This window comes from Mus caroli, chromosome 4 (assembly GCF_900094665.2).
Source record: "Mus caroli chromosome 4, CAROLI_EIJ_v1.1, whole genome shotgun sequence".
NCBI classification, from domain to species: Eukaryota; Metazoa; Chordata; class Mammalia; order Rodentia; family Muridae; genus Mus; species Mus caroli.
The window spans coordinates 44,189,360-44,211,620 of record NC_034573.1 but is presented as its reverse complement, the minus strand read 5'-3'; the positions used below and the strand labels follow the sequence as shown (position 1 = coordinate 44,211,620).

Sequence of the window (22,261 nt, the reverse complement as noted above, 5' to 3'; positions counted from 1 at the left end):
CCTAAGAATAAGGTGAGTTAAGTGTCACTTATGTTTGAAAATCAAAGTAGATTAAAACATGTCATTAGATCTAACTATTCAAGCCTTCTCTCCATTTTTAGTAATTTTAAAAACACTTTAAATTTCTTGGCATGACATTATCTCAAAGTTTCCATTGTGCTTTCTGGAAGATCACTCTTTAGTTACTCTCACTGCTTTGCATCTTTTCTGGTCTATGTTTATACAACTTTATTTCCATTCCTCTACTTTGTTCTTCTCTGTGTTAATACCTTTCCTTACACCATTTTCTTCTAAAAGAAACTGTAGTAAGACTTTTAAAAGTAGGAAAGGGAATTTCTCACTTTTATAAATAGGAGAAGTATAGTCTCTAAATTTTTGGACTCCTAATTTCATATGACATAATAAGCATTAAGAATCATTGTGTGATATATTAGATGAAAAACTGCTTTGGAATAAATATGTATACAAACAAATATTTGACCCTTACTGATGTTATCTATTAAATGTCATTGAAGCCCTTGCTCAGGAGCTATTGTAAGCAGCATTGCATAGGACAGCAAGTGCTTACTCAGTCCAGTTTGCTTGGTATACAAAGGAATCAGAACACTGTGACCTGCTAACCTCATGACTATAAAAAAAATTATGCATTTTTCTGTGTCCTACTTTCGTTATTTCAAAACAATAAGAAAAATGAATGAAAATAAATGTACCTGTTTCCTTGGCCAATTTTTTTCTTTTTTTTTCTTTTTGTTTTGTTGTTTTTGTTTTTATTTTTGTTTTTGTTTTCAAGACAGGGTTTCTCTGTTTACCCTGGATGTCCTGGAACTCACTTTGTAGACCAGGCTGGCCTCGAACTCAGAAATCTGCCTGCCTCTGCCTCTCGAGTGCTGGGATTAAAGGTGTGAGCCACCATGCCCAGCTCCTTGGCCAATTTTAAGATGTAACACAAAATAAACAAACAAAATATATGAAGCACTTAGAGCAATGCAACAAAGGGGAAAATGGTCAATAAAGTTTATTACCATAACTTGCATTTCCCACTAATTTATAGTGGTTTTATTTTCAGATTTTTTTACTTATTCACTTTATGTCCCACTCAGTGGCTCCCTTCTCTTCACTCCTTCCCATATAACACAATGCTGCTCCATACACCTTCCCTTGTCCTCTGAGCAAGTGGGCTCTTTCCTGGGTAACCTCAACTCCTCACACTTCAATTCTCTGTGAGGCTATATGCTTCCTTTTACATTGAGACCAGACAAGCAAGGCAGCCTAGCTAGAAGAACATGTCCAGGCTACAACTTTTGGGATAGCTCCTGTTCCAGTTCTTCATGTTCTGTACCCACATGAAGGTTAAACTGCACATCTGTTACATGTGAGCATGGAGGTCTAGATACAGCCCATGTATGTCCTTTGGTTGGTGGTTCAGACTCTGACAATTCGAAGGGTTCAGGTTGATTGACTCTGTTGGTCTTTGTGGCGTTCCTATCCAATTTGGTGCTCACCATCCTTCCTCCTACTTCCATAAGAGTCCTCAAGCTCCATCCACTGTTTGGCTGTGGATGTTTGTATCTGTCTGAGTCAGCTGCTGTGTGGAGCCTCTCAGAGGACAACATGCTCCTGTCTGCAAGCATAATAGTGTATCATTCGTAGTGTTTGAGATTGGTGCATGAGCAAAGTTGTTTTATTTTGTTTTGTTTTGTTGTTTTGTTTTTTAGTGACTTCGTGTTATTTTACTATTCAAGCACTGAAAGACAGTCAGTCCTATGCTGATAATCTTAAACAAGCATGTGAACATGTACTTATGAATATACTTAAAAGTAGAGCAGCTAACTCAAAAATAAAAAAATACAAAGTACTCAAATCACATCTCCACAACAGATGCATGGGCACAAAAAATTTCTGCAAATTATACCAGAGTTTTATGGTGTATAGAAAGTACTAAAATGAACAAAATATTTCTACTTTTATGTTAGAAACAAAGAATGAAGAAAAGGTAGACCAATGACCTATGATTTATCAAGGAGACAGAATAGATGGGGGGTTATTGTAATCTCTGTATTCCCATCTCTTCTACTTTAGGAAATAGTCTCCAAATGAAATATTTGACAAGAGTGAAGCCAATATAATGAAGCTATCACGTATAGCTCCCTCAATTCTTGTATTTAATGTCACATGATTATTATTGTGAACTATCTCAACAATGCCAATCCTCAGGTAAAAGAACCTGAAAAGTTTTGGTCAGGCCCAACAATATCTATGTTTCCTTTCTAAACCAATGTTCTTCACTTATTTCCAAATCAACAAAATGAAGTTAAAAGAAACCAAAAACAAAACAAAACAAGGGACCTTGGCAAAGGATACATTATTATGAAGGATGAGTTTTTTAATTAAATAGGCACAATAAATGCTATAAATAATATTTGTTCTGACTACTATAGCTGAAAAAACAACAAGAAAGACCTAATGATGGCTGTAAGAGAACCTCCATTTCCTATAGAACTGTGTGGGATGCATGATGAATGTAGCATCCTCAAAGACTTACAAAATATAACCCTAAATGGTACATAATTAAAGCTTGAGAAGGAGACCTGGAGACACAAGGAAGGGAGCATGCATACACCAAACAAGTTCTTATAGATCAACCTCATGTCCTTCTTCCATAGGAGCACAGTCAAGGAAATTATCTAGTGAGTATTTCACACCTAAACTGCAAAAAGCTACTTGAAAAACAATCTTTTTAGATTTTTCTTGCTGAGATGAAAAGCTAAATACATTTACTCCAATGGACATAAGGTCAAATAAACAAATGAAATTCTCCTTGATCAATGAAGCAAGATGAGGAGAGTTGTAAGGTTCTATTCTTTAAATCATATGAGTTTCTTACTTTGTACATAGTTAATGCATAACATGATATATGAGGCTTATCAAAGCTGAAAAGCTGAATGCATGGAAACATCTAGCTTATAAAACAAAGGTCAAGGATGCTCACAGCTAGAAGAAAAAAAACAAAATATTTTTAAATGATTATTATGGTCATAACAGAAATAAAAGGTGGGGAGAAATAATGGTAGCTACTAAAGAATGGGAATGGCTGGGAGATAAATAAATATTGCAACATGATTGTTGAACTGTCTGCAGGCTCTCAGACTTTAATCTAATACAAGTATTATGTCAGGATCAAGAAAAGTTAGAGTTCCATTTAAGTGCAAGTCACCAAATCATGAATACTTTTTTTTTTTTTTTTTTTTTTGCCCGGAGCAAGGCACTTAAGTTTTCAGAAGACTTTGATAAATGAGAGAGGACCTACTTAAGAGTAAAAGGACAGAGCAAAGGCAGCTGGAAAGCATGGATAGAAAGCTGTTAAATAGATTAGAGTGGTTTTTATATTTAAAATTTATTGCTTTATTATCTGATAGTTTCATATGTGTGTTAGTTATTTTTATTCACCTAACCCCCAACTCTCTGTCTCTCTCATTTCCCTCTCCTCTTTCCACTGAAAACTTTTTTTTTCAAAAAGTACCCCTTCCTATTTCCATGTCATTGTGTGAGCCTTGCACATTGCACACCAAATTTAATTAAGATTGCCTGCATAAGCATGGGTGGGATGCTATTTCCTTGTACATGAGCTACAGTTTCATTCAGAATGAGGTTAGAGACATTATGATCTCTTCTTTCAGAAGGCATTACAAAGATATTACATCTTTGGTTGTGTGACAAAATATCAGACAGGAAGCAATTTAATGAGTGGGATGTTTATTCTTTCTTACGGTTTGGGTCACACTGTGTATCATAGCAGGAAAAGTAGGTACAGCATCCGAGGCAGGAGACAGCTGTCACTCTGCAGCAGGTCAGGAAAGAGAGAAAGAAATGTAAATGGCAAGGACTATGAAATCACAAATCTTCTGTCCCCTCACTCTACCTCCCCACCCCAATGCTTGTGACTATGGAAAACAGTGCCCAGAGCTGGGAACCAAGTCTTCAATCACAAAAGTATGGTGGACACTTAACATTCAAACCACAAAAACTGAAATAACCAAAGCAGTGGAAGATTGGCACACCTCAGAGCAGTGGAACAGAATGAATTCAGTACAAAGCAAAGATGACAACAATACACAGTAGGTAATGGGTAGTCAATAAATTGAGTTGTGAAAAACAAGCATCTTTATGTAGTAATATGAAACAGTTATCATCAGGTAAGGGGCCTATATAAAAAAGAACAAAAAATTCAATGAAGACTTAAGCATAAAGCTATAAGCATCAAACCCCTGGAAGAAATCATAGGGAAGAAGTTTGCTGGCACAGGTATCTCAAATAAATCCATGATCATGGCACCAGATACACAGAAAACACAATGCAAATAAGTGCAAAATACACTTGTGCAGAGAGCACAGATCATTGAGTAGTAGCCTCCTAGAGTTATCCCTACAATTGGATTTGAGGAGTTACCACAAGAGACAGTGCACCGAGGACCAAGGTAAGAGGTGGCTGCTGACTAGTTCTCCCACCCTGAAGCAGGGCAGCCATCTTCTTACTTGGGTACCTGTGACTACTATCAATGATGTCTGGGTTCCCCATCCAGCAACAGCTCCATTGGGACTGACAAGTACCCCAAGGATACTGTGCCTCCCCAACCCCCACACACCTGTGTCTCCTCAAGGCTCACCCTGTCTACTGGTAGACCAGCTTTCTTTTGGAGAAGGTCACCCTCCCACTCATGGCCACAGTACTGGAATCTTATGAGTAACAAGTAAACTGTTAGTGTATTGCAATCAACCAAATGAAAAGGGCAACTACAGAATAGTTTAAAAAAAAAAGGAAATTGTATTATCTGACAAGGAGTTGAAATACAAAATATATAAGCACTAACAGAAAATAAAATAAGCAAAAGATTTGAACAGATTTCTCTCCAAGGAACAAACTAAATGGACAATAGAAATAAAAGAACATCCTTGACATTATAAATAATCAGGAAAAAAGGTAAACTAAAACCATAAAGAAACTTCTCTCCACATATTTTAGAGTGAAAGATAATGATCATGTGCATAGGTGTGGAAAGAGTAGAACCTGTCATGGCTTGAATAAGAACAGCCCCAATAGACACATTTATTTGAATTCTTAGTCATCAGGGGATTGGACTACTTAGAAGGATTAGAAGGTGTGACCTCGTTGGAAGAAATATATCACTGGGGTGGTGGGCTTTAGATTAATACTATTTCTACTTCATTATAAAGAATACATTTATTAGCAAAATATTAAAATTAATATATCTTTGTAGATGCATTCATCAGCCTGAGTAGATAGACTTTACATTATGAGGTACCTCCCTGCTAAAGTAGAGAAGTATTGACCTTAAACTTTAATAATTATATTTTCTTATATTTATAATCAAATTATCTGAATTAACAAATTTGGTGATTTAATCAATAAAATTGGAACTTTTTCTCTAACAAATTTGTGGCTATAGGTGACTGAAATAATATTTAAATGTTCATTTAAAATATATGTATAATACTCTTGACTTCTATTTACAATATTTAATGTGATGCTGGATTAATGATCAGTGATGGTCTATAATAAGACATTTATTTGAAGTCAAATTTGCACAGTAGGAGAATACAGTTTTGTCTTTCATGTGTGAAATTTAATGCTGCAAAACCTATAAACTTCCTTTTTTTTTAAAGATGAAATTACTCCTATAAGGTATTCTCAAAGTCCTAATCATGGGTTTATTATCTGGTCTTTTAACATGTTACTCATCAAAATAATTACATAAACTCTAAGCAATATCCCATTTACAACATAATTATAAAGCCATCTTAATTGTGAAATGAAATTGGACTGCACAAGAGAGATATAGAAGAGCTATTTTAAAGGCAACTGCGAGAGTCCTCAGGTTCTTCTTATCACATGTAGGTTCTGTTTATGAAAGGTAAACTAAGCCTCATTCTCCATCCTAATCTTCATGGGTTCTAAGTTTATATGCAGCCTCAGGTCGTTAACATATCCTTGGCATTACTACATTAACCAACTCATCAGATGAAGCAGCACAAATGATCAACTATAATTTGAAAGACACAAGATCAGGGCCTGTTTTGAAACACTAGGATGCTCTTTGGCTAAGATGTGGCACAAAAACTCCCTAAATAGTATTTGAAGCCACAGTGCATACCTAAAATATCGCTATTTTGATAATCAAAAGTCTCTGGTTTTGTCTTCCAAAATTAAAGAGCTTATGTAAGATGTTTTAAGAAGCCTTGTCTCATAAATATAGAAATTGAAGGACTGTGTGCAGCAAGACAAAAGCGACCAGGAATTCTTAAAAGCATTTCATAGACACATTTTCTATTGCTTACAAATTACAGTCTTATTTTGGCAAGAGATCTATCAGTGATGGGTGATTAAGATTTGACAAGGCAGGATCTTTTCTCTCTGAGAAAATGGAAATAAATAATTGTAACCCCATTGCTAACCCTTTAGTATCCTGGGTAAAAGTTTGATTTAATACTACTTTAATACATATTTATGGAACACTAATAAACATAGGCATTATTCTAAATTATTATTATTCTAGAAATTATTCTAGATGATTGTGACACTCCTATAAACAAGATGAGAGGGACAGTACTTGAATAGTATTTTAATTTTTTCTATATTATTAGTTGAGGTCAGAATAAATGCCCTAAATATGGGAAACACCATTTATGGGCTGGACACCCAGACTGAAGGAAAAAAAAAAATGAGAGAAAGACCATGAATAGGAAACTCAAAGTCACTAAGGATAATCCTAATGTTCCTTTATTGCATGGACATAATATCACATGTGTCAATTTAACCAATATTTTTGCTAATGTCCAGAGATTATTGTTGTTCTCAGCCTTGTTCTCAGTCAGATAAGTTTCATCTTGCTGTGAGTGCTGATCAATTCCTATAACTTGTCTCAGCATTCATAATTGCTCAGAACAAGTGATTGCTGAGCTTTTGTCCCTAAATGAGGCATGCATACATTGCCTCCAAGGATCAGGGGGAGATCATGAGTTCTACATCAACTCCAGTAGTGACCGTGTGACAGGCCTAGAAACCTGGACTCAGTCCCGAGGTGAAAAGTTCACGGAAACTTAGTCTCATGGAACCGTGGCATCCCATAGCACGTATGCTCCAAATTTTTCCTTGCATTAGTCAAAGTATGGATCTGTATGCTTTCTTTCAGTACTGTTTTATTATAGGAGTCTCCAAGCAATGACTTGCCAAATACCTAAATAAAATTGAACTTTGCTTCCGGACCTTCATCGATGCCCTAGGTAGTCCTTGAGCTGACCCTGGGCTTGGAATTCAGTAAGAATGTTACCTATTCAGTGGCATTCAGAATTGCCTATAATATTGTAAGAGAGATAGTGAAAGAAATCAGGCATTACTATCTACTACATAGAGCTAGGAATCTCAGGGCAAGCTTAGCAAAGTATACATAGAATCTTCATTACAGTCATGTATGGCAGACTACATTGCATATTAGAAGAAAGTTGGTGAGTTCTTCTGACAAATGGAGATTCCCTACAGATACTTAAAAGAGAAGTCAATTTACTCCCACATGCAGGAATTTACAATGATCTAGGAAGAAGGAAAGTTGTAGTCTAAGAAGTAACTAGAGAAAATACTTAGAACTATAGATAGCTGAGTCACTCCCATACACAGGAATTTACAATGGCCTAGGGGGAAGGTCGACTGTACAAGACTAGAATTGGAACAAGGGCATGAAGCCCTTGCCCCTGGCTTCTAAGATTAAGCTGACCTTAGGTGGATCTGCTTTTGATTCCAGTTGTTAACATTGATTTTTATCCCAGTTGTTTCCTGTTAGCTTTTTGTACGCATTCCTCTGTTTTGTGTAAAAGTCACTTATAAGACTGGTTTCTCTTTGAGACAAATTGCATTCAGATACAGCATGCTACCTCGTGTCTCTGTCTGTTTGTCACCCTCCTCGCCAACTCCCTGCCCACCTGTCCGGAACCCTGATTTCTCCCAGGGACTGAAGGGGGATGACTGAGGTCAGTCTGTGACACATGAGAAAAGCTAAAAGAAAAAAAAAGGGGGGATGAGTGGAATGTAGTGAAATATCATCTTGCCATAGCCACAGCATTCATTAACTCTGGAAAGTGTGGCCTCAAGGGCAATACATACAAGACATGCACTAGATGAGGTCAATCAACATTCCATCATGTTGGTAGGAGTTTCATTAAGACTCACTGCTCCACAGTAAACTATAGGTAGTAATAGATTGGGAAAGTTATCATTTGATTTTTAGTGCCATAGGCACTGATAATTTGCCTATGGCTCAGTAAATAATCTCTTGCATATGCTCATTTCTGCAACCCTAGTTAAACTGCCTGGTATCACATACACAGTCACACACACACACACACACACACACACACACACACACACAAAAGATATGAACATAAGAGGGAGTTTGATAGAAAGTGAAGGGGGTCAGTGAATAGAAAGGGGATAAAAGAGCATAAGTGGGGATACATGTAACCAAAATACAAACAGGAGCATATAATTTGTCAAAGAGTAAAGTAAAATATTTCTAAAGAAAAGAAAACAAGTTAAACATTAATGTTCACACTTCCCTACTTGAGACAGTGTGAGAATGAAAGATCCTGACAGAATGTAAAAGGTCACAGAAGCCCTGAAACTGGCAAAATAGATTTCACTGTTAGCAGAACTAGCTTCACTAATTTAGAAAAATAGAGTTGAACAATGCTCTCTGGCTGCTCCTTGAACCCATGTGTCTGCCAATACTCTTGACTGTTCTTTGAACCCATATGTGTGCCCACTGCTACAGCCCACTGCTACAGCCCACTGCCAGGTGTTTGTAATATTGGTTGCTTGAGAAGAGTCGGAAATTTTCCCCAACAAACACAGCTGGGGCCAGTCCGGAATTGCTACACCTGCACCAGACTCTTTCCTTGTACCCCTCCCATACCCATTTCTTGATAAATCATTTTAGAATAGACATTGTTTAGATCTGGAAATGCTCTACTCCCTTCTTCTCCTTTCCCCTGTGAGGGCCTATAAAAACTGGTACCCCTTTCCCCTCGGGGTTGACTCCTCTACCCCTGCATGGGATACGAGTTGTCCCCAGAGCTCTGGTTTTCCCAGAATAAAGCCTCGTGTGGTTTGCATCAAGTTTGGTCTCTCATGAGTTCTTGGGGGTCTGCTATTAACCCGAGACTTGAATGAGGGTCTCCCTTTGGGGGTCGTTCACTGGGGGCTCATCCAGGATTGGCACGACCACCCACGTCTCCAAATACCCACTTGGTGGTGAGATTTCTTTTCTAAAATACTTCTGCAACCCGGCAAGGTTCCATGCTGAAATTTGCAGCCATGACGTTCCATGAGAAACAAGACCCGTGCCTCAGGGTAAGGCATGGAATGTGAACAGCAGAAGTGCTGGAATCACCTGCTGCCACTTGGGAGGGATGTCTCAGAGTCAGGGGAAGGACTCCAGGAGTCCATCTGGGGCGGGGAGTGAAGAGTCGGTAGTCTTCCTAAATTGGAGGACTTACACACTTCCCTGACCTTTTGCATTTCTGAGTTGGTTTTGTCTGTCCATTAGAAGATGGACATTTGTAAGTGTGTGTGTGTGTTTTGTGTCTGTTTCATGTTTTCCATGGTTTGGACGATGTGACAGACTGTAACGACCGCCCTAAGTTTGACTTTAGACAACTGGACTGAAGTTAGGTCAAGGGCCCATAATCTTTCAGTAGAAATTAAGAAAAGACCTTGGCAGACTTTTTGCGCGTCCAAGTGGCCGGATTTTGATGTAGGATGGCCACCAGAGGGGACTTTTGATTTGACTCTTATCTTTGAAGTTAAAGCCATTGTTTTTCAGAGCAGACCTAGGTCCCACCCGGATTAACAGCCTTACATTACTGTCTGGCAGGACCTCGTCCAGAATCCACCATCATGGATTCCCCAGCATAGGTCAGGCTCCTGAGCCCTAACACTTCTCGAAACAAAAGTGAAACCAAAGGTTCCTCCCAAAACGGAGCCTCCTCTTCAACCTACAGCTCCCCCCAAGATCTATTCCAATATTGAGAGGCCTCCTGAGTGACCAGAATCTCCTCCCCATCTGCCCTATCTTCTACCCCCACTGGGTCCCGCTCCTCCACAAGTCTCTGCACCAGGCCATGGGACTGCTGGCAGTGCAGCTGGAGGACCAGCGGCTGGAACCCAGATCCAATGAGCCCTGAGTCCCCCAGCAGATGGAGCTCCTGACACCACTTCTGCTTTTCCTTTTCGAGCTGTGGGCGACCCAACCTCGGACCCACAATCTCTGCAGACCCTACAATATTGGCCTTTTTCATCAGCTAATCTCTACAATTGGAAAGCTAAGCATGCCTTATTTTCTGAGAATCCGGCCAGCCTGGTCGAGTCGCTCATGTTTTCTCATCAACTCACTTGGGATGATTGTCAGCAGCTCCTCCAGGTTCTGTTTACTGAAGAAAAAGAGCACATTCTCCTGGAGGCTCAGAAAAATGTTCATGGAGTGAATGGAGTCCCTACCAACCTACCTAATGAGATTAACGATGGGTTCCCTCTGGACCGGCCAGATTGGAACTACAACACTGCTCAAGGTAGGAAGAGGCTGGCAGTTTACCACCAGGCTCTGGTCACAGGTCTAAAGGGAGCAGTGAGATGCCCCACCAATTTGGTTAAGGTAAGAGAGGTGATGCAGTGCCCTACTAAGCCCCTGTCTGTTTTTCTGGAAAGATTGATGGAAGCTTATAGTACTCCTTTTGACCTGACCTCTGAGGGTCAACAAGCCACAGTTCTTATGGCTTTTATAGGGCAACCAGCATCAGATATTAAGAGAAACTTACAGAGACTAGAAGGATTACATGCCATGGCTTTATAAGATTTAGTCAAGGAGGCAGAAATGGTGTATCACAAGAGAGAGATGGAGGAGGAGAAAAAAGAGAGGGAAAAGCACAAAGAAGAGAGGGAAAATGAAAGGGATAGAAGACAGGAGAGGAACTTAAGCAGGATTTTGTCTGCAGTAGTAGGGGAGTGTGAAGGAAGGAACAGGCCTGAGAATAGACAGACAGGGTACCTGGGCAACAGGGAACCTAGACCTGGAGGAAGAAGACTGGTCCAGAAGTCTTTAGAGAAGGACCAATGTGCCTATTGCAAGGAAAAAGGACATTGGGCATGGGAATGCCCAAAGAAGAAGGGAAGGGCCCCTAAGGTCCTCGCTCTAGAAGATGATGATTAGGGGAGACAGGGCTCAAACCCCCTCCCCATGCCTAGAGTTAACTTGATGGTGGAGGGGACCCCTATGGACTTTTTAGTTGACACTGGGACAGAACATTCTGTGTTGAAACATCCATTGGGAAAACTAAAAAAAGAACCATAGTATTTGGAGCCACTGGTCAGAAACAATACCCCTGGACCACTGCACGCACTGTAGATCTGGGGAAAGGGCAAGTGAGTCATTCTTTTTTGGTCATCCCCGAATGCCCCACACCGCTTCTAGGAAGAGATCTTTGGACTAAACTAAAGGCCCAGATCAAATTTACCCAAAAAAGGGCCGAGAGTAAGTTGAGAATCACCCACCTCCATAGTCTTAGCCCTGCAGCTTGAGGAAGAATACCGATTGCATGAAGGCATAAAGCAAACAGAGGTGTCAGACCTAAAAGATTGGTTGACTGCTTTCCCTAGAGCATGGGCAGAGACTGGAGTCATGGGAATGGCTGTCAGAGTTCCCTCTGTGGTTGTGGGCCTGAAGACAGATGCAACCCCTATAGGGGTGCAACAATACTAAATGAGCCATGAGGCAAGAGATGGAATGAGGCCACATATTCAGAAACTATTACAACTAGATATTTTGGTACCTTGCCAGTCGCCCTGGAATACTCCTCTACTGCTGGTAAAGAAACCTGGCACAAGTGACTATCCACCAGTCCAAGACCTGAGAGAGGTCAATAAAAGNGTCCAAGATATTCNCCCAACTNTTCCTAATCCCTANAACCNCCNCAGCNCNCCCCCCCCCCCCGGAGCGAGCAAAAGTGGTACACAGTATTTGATTTAAAAGATGTTTCCTTTTTCTTGAAGTTACATCCCTCCAGTCAGCCCATATTCGCCTTTGAGTGGAGAGATCTGAACACTGGACAAACAGGACAATTGACCTGAACACAGTTACCCCAGAGGTTCAAGAACACCCCCATCCTTTTTTATGAGGCTTTACATGAGATTTAGTCTCCTTCTGAGCTAAAAACTCACAGATAACTCTGTTTCAATATGTTGATGATTTGCTCCTTGCTGCAAAATCCGAGAGAGAATGCCTGCAGGGGTCCAAGAGATTGTTAGCAGAACTGGGTGAGTTGGGTTACAGGGCCTCCACTAAAAAGGCCCAGTTATGTCAAATGGAAGTAGTCTACCTGGGATATACCCTCTAGGATGGGAAACAGTGGCTGGCAGAGGCTAGAAAAAGGACTGTGACTCAAATACTGGCACTGGCTACTCCAAGACAGGTGAGAGAATTCTTGGGCACCACTGGGTTCTGCAGACTTTGGATACCTGTGTTTGCAACACTGGCTGCTCCCTTGAACCCCCTGAACAAGGAAAGTGGAGAATTCAGATGGATATCAGAATATCAGAGAGACTTTGAAAATATTAAGGAGGCCCTGTTGACTGCGCCAGCCTTGGCATTGACAGATATAACCAAACCCTTCATCCTCTATGTTGATGAGAGGTTGGGGTGGCCAGAGGAGTTCTTACTCAGGCTCGAGGGCCGTGGAAGAGGCCCAAGGCATATTTGTCTAAGAAGCTGGACCCAGTGGCCAGCAGATGACCCAAATGTTTAAAGGTCGTTGCTGCAGTAGCCTTACTCATTAAGGATGCCGACAAGTTAACTTTGAGACAGCAAATAACTATGGTAGCCCCCCACCCTCTTGAAAGCATTATCCGCCAGCCCTCAGACTGATGAATGGCAAATGCCTGAATGACCTAATAATAGAGTCTGTTGCTGACTGAATGGGTCATGTTTTGCTCCTCCTGCTATCCTCAACCCTACTACCCTCCTGCCTGAAATGTGAAGCCATCTTTGTGGAAGAAAAACTGGGATCCGATGTGTTCTACGCAACTAGACCAGCCGTGGCCAGGTGTTCCAAACTGGCACACAGATGGAAGCAGCTTCCTAGTAGAAGGTAAGAGGATGGCAGGGGTGGTGGTGGTAGATGATAAGTGAATCGTGTGGGCTAGCAGCCTGCCAGAAGGTACATAAGTGCAAAAAGCTGAATTAATTGCCCTGACCCAGGCCCTTTGGATGACTGAGGGGCGGCCCATCAACATCTACACCAATAGCAGGTATGCTTTTGCTACAGCCCACATCCATGGTGCCATCTATAGACAAAGAGGGTTGCTGACGTCAGTGGGCAAGGACATAAAAAATAAAGAGATTCTGAACTTTCTTGAGGCTATTCATCTGCCAGCTAAAGTGGCCATTATACATTGTCCTGGACATCAAAAAGGACACAATGCTGTGACAAGGGAGAATAACATGGCTGATGTCAAGGCTAAACAGTCCACACTCGGCCCTAAGATACTCCCCTTCTGGACTCAACAGACAGAATCTCTCCAGAAAGTTGCTCTGCCAGAACTGGAACTGTGCAGCCAGAGTTTTGAATATACCTCTGAAGATATAAAACTAATGGACAATATAGGGTTTACTGCAGAAAATTCACAGGGCCAACGAGCGGCCAGTAATAGTAAAGTAATATTACCACAGAAAGAAGGGAAAAGATTCATTGAAAATATACATTGGCTGTCTCACCTGGGAGCCAAACACCTGCAAACGCTGGTCAAAGCATCTACTTTTTATGTTTTGAGACTCTCTGATGTTGCAGAGGCAGTAGTTAAGAACTGTGTACCATGTGCCATGACTAATGTAGGATATTCAAGATACCCAGGGAGAAGGCCACAAGGAGATTGCCCCAGAGCCTATTGGGAAGCCAGCTAAGCATGGTAATAAGTATCTTTTAGTTTTTATAGATACCTTTTCAGGATGGGTGGAGGCCTACCCAATGAAAAAAGAAACTGCCAATGTTGTGGTTAAGAAGACTCTAGAAGAAATTTTTCCACGGTTCGGAATACCTAAGGTAATAGGGTCTGACAATGGACCTGCCTTTGTTGCCCAGGTTAGTCAGCGACTGGCCATCCACCTGGGGATTGATTGGAAATTGCATTGTGCTTATAGACCCCAGAGTTCTGAATAGGTAGAAAGGATGAATAGAACTGTAAAGAGACCTTCACTAAATTGACCTTAGAGACGGGCGGGAATGACTGGACAGCCATCCTTCCCTTTGCCTTGTTCCTCATCAGAAACACACCGGGAACATTTAAGCTCACTCCATATGAAATCCTGTACGGGGAGCCTCCCTCACTCACTGAAGTGGGGAGAGTGTTGGATCCTCTAGAATTTAACCCTGGTCCTTCATTGTTTACATGCATGAAAGCCCTAGAAGTGGTCAGAAACACTGCCTGGGAGCAGCTCAAAGAGGTCTACAAACCAAGAGATTTGATGGTACTACACCAGTTCTTGGTGGGAGATGCAGTTCTTGTCCAACGACATCGAGCTGGGAATCTAGAACCTCTTTAGAAAGGCCCTTACATCGTGCTGCTGACCACCCCCACTGCTGTCAAAGTAGAAGGCATCTCTGCTTGGATTCACACCTCTCACGTAAAGCGAGCTCTTGAAGCACCTCAAGATGAATGGGAATTGGAAAGGACTGATGATCCTCTTAAGTTGTGCCTACATCGTTGGCGCCATCCTGAAAAAGAAGAGTGATAACCCACACCACCCTATGACTCTCAATTGGCAAGTGGTATCCCAATCAGGGGAAATACTTTTTACCACTTCAAAATTAGAACTTCCGGGGGCATGATAGCCAACCCTGTATTTTTGCCTCTGCCAAATTATTCCTGTGGCTGGGAGTACTCCACCTTATGAGGTCTGAAGCTATGGGTTCTATAGCTGCCCCAAGCACATTAAGAGTTCCTGGTGTGGGGGGTCTAGGTGGTACTTTTGCAGTGATTGGAGTTGTGTTACCTCAAATTATGGAGATTGGAAATGGGCCATTGAGTCCTCCGGGGATAGATTAGAGTTTTCTTTTCAAATTAAGGGCCCAGGCAAACATGTGATAATGGGGCTATACAGATATCAGAAATGCAAGTCTACAGATTTAGACCGTGTGAAACTGCAGTTCACAGACATGGGAAAAAATATGACCTTGCCCAGTGGATTGGAGGCATGACCTGGGGAGTTGTGTTCTACAATTATGGTAGTAAACCTGGATCATTGCTCCATGTCCATCTAAATATTCAAAGTCCCCTGACCCTACCAGTAGGCCTGAATAAGGTGCTCCCTGAGTCAAACTGACCCTTCCTCCCAGGGCCAGCCCCGACCTTACCCGCCACCCAAAAGACTCCCCAAATGTCTTCCCCACAGAAGGTCCCTCCAAGACCTGTTCTTCACTCTATAGCCCCAGTGCAAGTTGGGCCACCACCCATCTGACAAAGACTGTTTGGCCTCCTCCAAGGAGCTTTCTCTGTGTTAAATGGTACCAATCCCAATGCCACCAAGTTTAGTTGGCTGTGCATAACGTCTGGACCTCCCTATTACAAGGGGATGGCAGTAATGGGAACTTATAATAATACCACCAGTCATGATCACTGCAGTTGGGGACGTAGCCACACACTCACCCTCACTGAAGTGTCTGGCACAGGCACATGCATAGGAAAAGTGCCTCTGAGTCATCGACATTTGTGTAATGTTACCTATAAGAGCCCCCGGACCGAATTGACTTGTCACCTGTTCCCAATAAGTGGTGGGCTTGCAGCTCTGGATTGACCCCTGTGTATCGACATCAGTGTTCAACGACACTAGAGATTATTGTATCCTGGTGCAGTTAGTGCCCAGAGTCATTTACCATCCCTCAGAAATTTTTGTCGATGAGTTTGACAAACACCCAACTTGCCTTCACAGGGAGCCTATGACTATGACTTTGGCTGTGCTCCTAGGGTTAGGAGGAATAGTGGCAGGGATTGGAACTGGAGCTGCAGCTCTAGATAGGGTGCCTCGCGATTATAGTCAGTTAAGAGAAGCAATGGACACTGATATCGCAGCCCTAGAACAGTCTATCACTAGGTTAAAAGAATCTTTAACATCCCTGTCAGAGGTGGTTCTCCAGAATCGTAGGGGGTTAGACCTGCTTTTCCTTAAAGAAGGAGAGCTGTGTGCTGCCTTAAAAGAAGAATGTTGCTTCTATGTAGACCATTCTGGAGTCATAGAAGACTCCATGAGCAAGTTAAGAGACAGACTAGAAAAGAGAAAACAAGACCGAGAAGCACAGACCGGATGGTTTGAAGGAATTTTTAATAAATCACCTTGGTTGACCACCCTCATTTCTACTCTGATGGGCCCTCTAATAATTTTGCTCTTACTGCTGATGTGTGGCCCACTAATTCTTAATAAATTGGTGACCTTTGTTAGAGAAAGGATTGGTACCATCCAGCTGTTAGTACTAAGACAACAATACCAGTCTCTGCAGAACCTTGAAGAAGAGATTGCAGTTTAGTTCTAAGATTAGAACTAGAAACTAGAAGTGGGGAATGAAAGATCCTGATAGAATGTAAAAGGTCACAGAAGCCCTGAAATTGGCAAAATGGATTTCACTGTTAGCAGAACTAGCTTCACTAATTTAGAAAAATAGAGGTGCACAATGCTCTTGCCGCTCCTTGAAACTGTGTGTCTGCCAATGCTCTGACCGTTCTTTGAACCCATGTGTGTGCCCACTGCTGCAGCCCAGTGCCATGTGTTTGTGATATTAGTTGCTGGGGAAGAGTCAGAAAATTTCCCCAGCAACCACAGCCAGGGCCAGTCCAGAGTTGCTACACCTGCACCAGACTCTTTCCTTGTACCTCTCCCATACCCATTTCTTGAGAAATCATTTTAGAATAGACATTGTTTATATCTGGAAATGCCCTACTCCCTCCTTCTCCTTTCCCCTGTGAGGGCCTATAAAAACTGGTACCCCTTTCCCCTCGGGGTTGACTCCTCTACCCCTCCATGGGATATGAGTCATCCCCAGAGCTCTGGCTTTCCCCAAATAAAGCCTCCTGTGGTTTGCATCAAGCTTGGTCTCTAATGAGTTCTTGGGGGTCTGCTATTTTCCTGAGACTTGAGTGAGGGTCTCCCTTTGGGGGTCTTTCAAGCACACATATCACACTTTTGCTTCCATCCATTCTCTGCTTTAATGGTCTGTAGTCCTTCGTAATGGAAGCCAAAAGGAAATCTACATCCATCTCTTAAATAGGTTCTTGTCAGTTGTTTCATCAAACCAAAGAAAGAAGTTATGAATATTTGGTTCATTTCATAAGAATAAATATTGAGTCTTTGCCACACCAAAATCTGGAACTTACTTTATTATATTTCTATCTCATTAACTTAGCATTTGAGAATGAGTAAGCAAGCACTTAAAATAGCCTAGGTGGGAAACAATCCCACATGGGTGAGAAATGCTATGGAATGTGCCAAGCTTTCAGTCTTAACTGACATTTCTAATGCTTCCACACCCTGACATGATTGTGTGTGAAGCTGCCATTCTGACATTTCTGTGAATGGCTCCTCATGTCCCCTTTACCAGCAACAGCTCTTAGTTGTACAAATGGTTCTGTGAATTGCTCTTTGAATTAGCTATAAAACTCCCCTCTATTTTCCTTAAAAGAAGGAAATTAGACCATTTCTTCTCACAACAGGAAGAGCAAGACAATAGTCCTTTATTCTACATGATTATGTAAGCAGCTTCCATCACTTCAGAACATTTTTGAAGTGTCACCTTTGTTCCTTATCGTTAAATACATTAAAATGTATGGTTAGACAGAGAATATGTATTTCATATAATTTACAAAATTTATTGCATTTACTATTGATGAGAAATATTTGTGGGTATGTTTTTAAGTTTTAAATCAGTGACAAGCAGACCTGGCCTCCAGATTCTTCTAGCACCCCTCAGTCCCTATCAGTTACAGGGTATGGCCTGCACACCCAACTCTCTACCCTAAATTTCTCTGGCCTAGGGGCTGAGCAGCCCTTCCCTATATAATCCAAAGGGTTTAGTTACCTACCGCTTTCCCCTTCTTTTGTTCCTCTTGTACCTGTGGCCTCCTGGCTACTGTACTTGTTGTAGCTAATATTTAATCTCAGTTGGAGGATCCTACCCCACCTTTGATCATTCAGATAAAAGACACAAAATCTTTATTTTTATGATAAGCCTTAGACAGCATTAAAGCTGGGAAGGTATCTATTTCTATGGTATTATGTCTACTATCTTGCCAATAACCCTGAGATATGACTATCAATATTCTGCCTGGGGTGCTTTTACTTCAGTTGGCCAGCTCTCATGGCCAAGTTTTTATGATTCACTTAACCCATGTCAACTTCTCCTCTCTCTATCTTCTCTCTGTTTTCTTCAAAGTCTTGCCTCTGCCTCAGACCCCAAGCCCAGGAATTGAAACTCTGCCTACTTCTCGCCTGTTCTGCTAAAGAGTATAGACATCTTTATTCAATGAACAGTTTTAAATTAAGGAGCAAGATTATATAACATCATTTGGTATATGTGATGATCTCCTTGTCACGGGAGGCAATCAGAATTTGGGGGCCAGTGTTTAGCATTGCAATATATAGCAAAAGACCAAACCTCAATAATTCCTCTTTTTTTCTAAATAAGTAAGCTATTTCTCCTATAATAATAAGCAACAATAGGAATAATTATGAAATAACTATGAAAATTACTAGGAAAGAGCTACATTAAAAATGTCTAGTTTGTTTGTATTTGGCAACTCAAGAAAAAGTATTTTATTATCTATCCTATCTTGGTGAGTTCAGAGTTTTATATCTAAATCAATTTTTATCCTAAGTTGTACTACTAATTTAAAAACATTTTCTTAAATCCTAAACAACTTATGTTTATTCTGCCTTTGATCATTCAGTTACAATATAAAAGACATAAAACTTCTATATTTATAATAATCCTTAATCAGCACTAGAGCTGGAGAGATACCTACCCTCTAAAGCTATTAGTGGCTACTTCCCTAGCAATGACTCCAAGTTATAAATCAGCATGTTCCATCTTGGCTGCTCTTAATTCCAACTGGCCTTGCCTCATGGCCCTGATTTCATGACTCACCTACCCCATGGCATCTCTTCTCTCTGGTTTTTCATCTTTCTTCCCCTCATGGTCTCCTGACTCAGACTTCCAAGCTCAGGACCTGAAAACCACTTACCTTCCTCTCTGGCCAGTTGCAGGCTGTCAGTATCTTTATTCCACCAATAATTTTAAGTTACGAGGCAAGGTTACATAGCATCACTTTGTGTCTATGAAGAGTCTCTTGCCCCTATTGCAACCAGGGCCAGTATAAATATTACAATGCAAAGCAGCAGATCAAACCTCAAGAGTACTTGGCTTCCCTCTCTTCTCTCCCTCCTACTCTCCCAACATGGTTTAAAGGGAAGATCACTCTGGATCATTCTGGACTTTTCTAGAAGTACTTTCTCCTGGCTGTGCTTCTCCACATATCTATAATAAACTTTCTCCTCCACAATACTGGGGAGCAGTCATTTCCTTTTCTTTCCTTTCCTTTTATTTATTTATTTTTGTTCTGTTTTAGTTATGTGTTGCTTTTTCAAAATAAAAACAAACAAACACAAATAAAACCAACAAAAAATAACAAAAACAACAAAGAATGATCACTTCATCTTTGCTCAGAAAGGAGGAGAATCTAGGGAGGAAAATGAACTGGCACTAACAGGATAAATTAAAGAAACAAAATGCAGTCTATTGCAAGAGAGATAATGAATTGATGGTGAAATCTATCATCGTGTTGAGTACATCTCAGTGGACTTAATGGGAGCAGTATCTTCTAGATAATTAATGGGCATGCAGCTGTGTTGATAGGCTATATAAATGAGAATCCTGAAAACCCAGTTCTATGTGTTTTATTATCTATTCAGGAACTCACAGGAAAAATAAGGAGGCAACAAAACAACTTTAAGCATTCGCTGGACATTTGCCTGAGATTATTTACTCATCCAAGGCTTCTTGGGTTTTGACAAAACTAGGACCCAAGGAAAAGATTTTTCAACTCCCTCAATTTTGTAAAATTTAATTTTTAACTACTTTATGTAATCAGAAGTAAAAAACACCAACAGCACAGAAGTAATCACCATTTAAATCACTGCAACGTGGAACACAAGCTATAGCACCAGTTGTAATGATTAATTGCCTTATTTAGTAAAATATTTCTCTCCTTCATCAGAACTCTTTATTGTTTAAAATACCACTTGACTGACTTTTCATATATCTTCTAGATGATCCCTTCTTACTTGGGGTAGGTCATTTTAGCACACTATATACTTAGCACTTGGTGACTTAACACAATGAATTCGTGCAATGTTGTAGGCATGCAGTGGCAATGAAATATTTCTAACACACCATGTACTTCTTTAGGACCTTGTTCTTCTTCTAATGTAAACATTTAAAGAAGAGAAAAACGTAGGGCAAATGTATAGAAGATAATTTTTCTTCAAAGTATATAAGGGCACACATTCCATTAATACCAACGGTTTATCTGGTACTATATAGGTATAACTATACTAAGATGAATCTTGACAAAATTAAACTCATAAATTAATGAAAACAAATTCTATAAGGAGAAATTCTCTCATAACCAGGAAATCACACTAATAAGAAATAAAGAAACTTGAAGTAATAAATATTAATCTCCAATTTGAAAATCAGTTGTCTAGCTTATTTTTAAAAACAAGCTAATTAAAATTCAACACACACTGTAAATAAATGCTTGAATGGTTGCCATAGTCAGACCTTAAAAATAATAAAATGGATGTTTTCTTAAAATATTATAATACTTATTAAATGTGTGCTAATTTTATGCACTTGCATAAACTCGGTGAATCAAACTGTGACAGAAAACCATGGTGAGATGAGACCAAAGTATACATGAGTATCGAAAATAACATGGTAAGTGTCTCACTAGGAAGATGCAGTGGAGACTCTGAAATGTTGACAGCCTGGATTCTCCCTTAGCAAAAGAACCAACATGTAGTTGTTTTTTGTTTGGTTTGTTTGTTTGTTTGTTTGTTTTGATTTGTTTTTATTGACTTCTTAGGGTGATTAATTTTTTTCTTGCTGTGTGCAAGTATCCTGGCTTTGTATATGATGGGCCAATAGGCATTCAACTTCACTCAAGAACAAATTATTTATCAATGTGTATAAATATCCGCATCTCAGTAGATTGACTGGGACGTTATTCTAAGGTTAAGAGACTGTAGATGTTTAAACTATTGAGGATACACAAGGCAAAGATGGAAGAAAGACATACCAGCTCCAAAATGCATTAGAGTATTGGACAAGAAAACTTTCAGTGTGCCAGCATGCATGCATACATACATACATACATACATACATGCATGCATACATGAGAATTCTGACATGACAAGGACAACAAAGGGGGATGATAGTGTATGAAGATAAAGGTGGAAATATTTCACCTCACTTTAATCACTCATCAGAGATCAGCTAGATCAAGTGAAGATTACCTATTCAGAGGTGTTATCTAGAAGTGAATAAGAAACCAGTAATATATCTCAGTGAATGGTCTCCAAAATGAATACTTTTTAAGTCAATTCAGTTGTTTTTAAGATAGCTAATTGAAAATGCTGTGCATTTCCACTGACAGCTTGTTAGATATGTATATTGATTCTAAGAACTTACTCAGGGTACTTTAATAGACAAGGTTTTTCATGGTACCAGCTTCCCATTATGAGAGTTCATAAATATGTGTTGTCTTCAGTTGCAACTTTGTGACAACAATGTCAGGCAGAAATAGAAAACTAATACACATATGAAGAAAAGGGCTCAAGAGCTGCTTAAGTGGGGATTACCTGTTTTTATTAAGTATCATTCTAGAGGATTTAAAAATAAATCAAATAGGAAAAGATTGACAGATGAAATGATCATTCTTATATGTCCTTTGCCAAGAGATAGACATAGGCCTGTTATTGAGGGTATCACTAAGAACACAAGAGAGACTTGTCCTACTTTTCTGCTTAATACTTTGCCAAGACATTACTTTTTAGTTTGCTTCTTCACAGACCTACAGCAGGGCGACATTAACTTGATGGCCA

General features: G+C 40.3%; 1 pseudogene; it reads left to right on the top strand.

The window, feature by feature from the left end:
* Positions 1 to 9,381: 9,381 nt before the first annotated feature.
* On the top strand, positions 9,382 to 14,155 carry LOC115030880 (annotated as a pseudogene).
* The last annotated feature ends 8,106 nt before the right edge of the window (positions 14,156 to 22,261 follow it).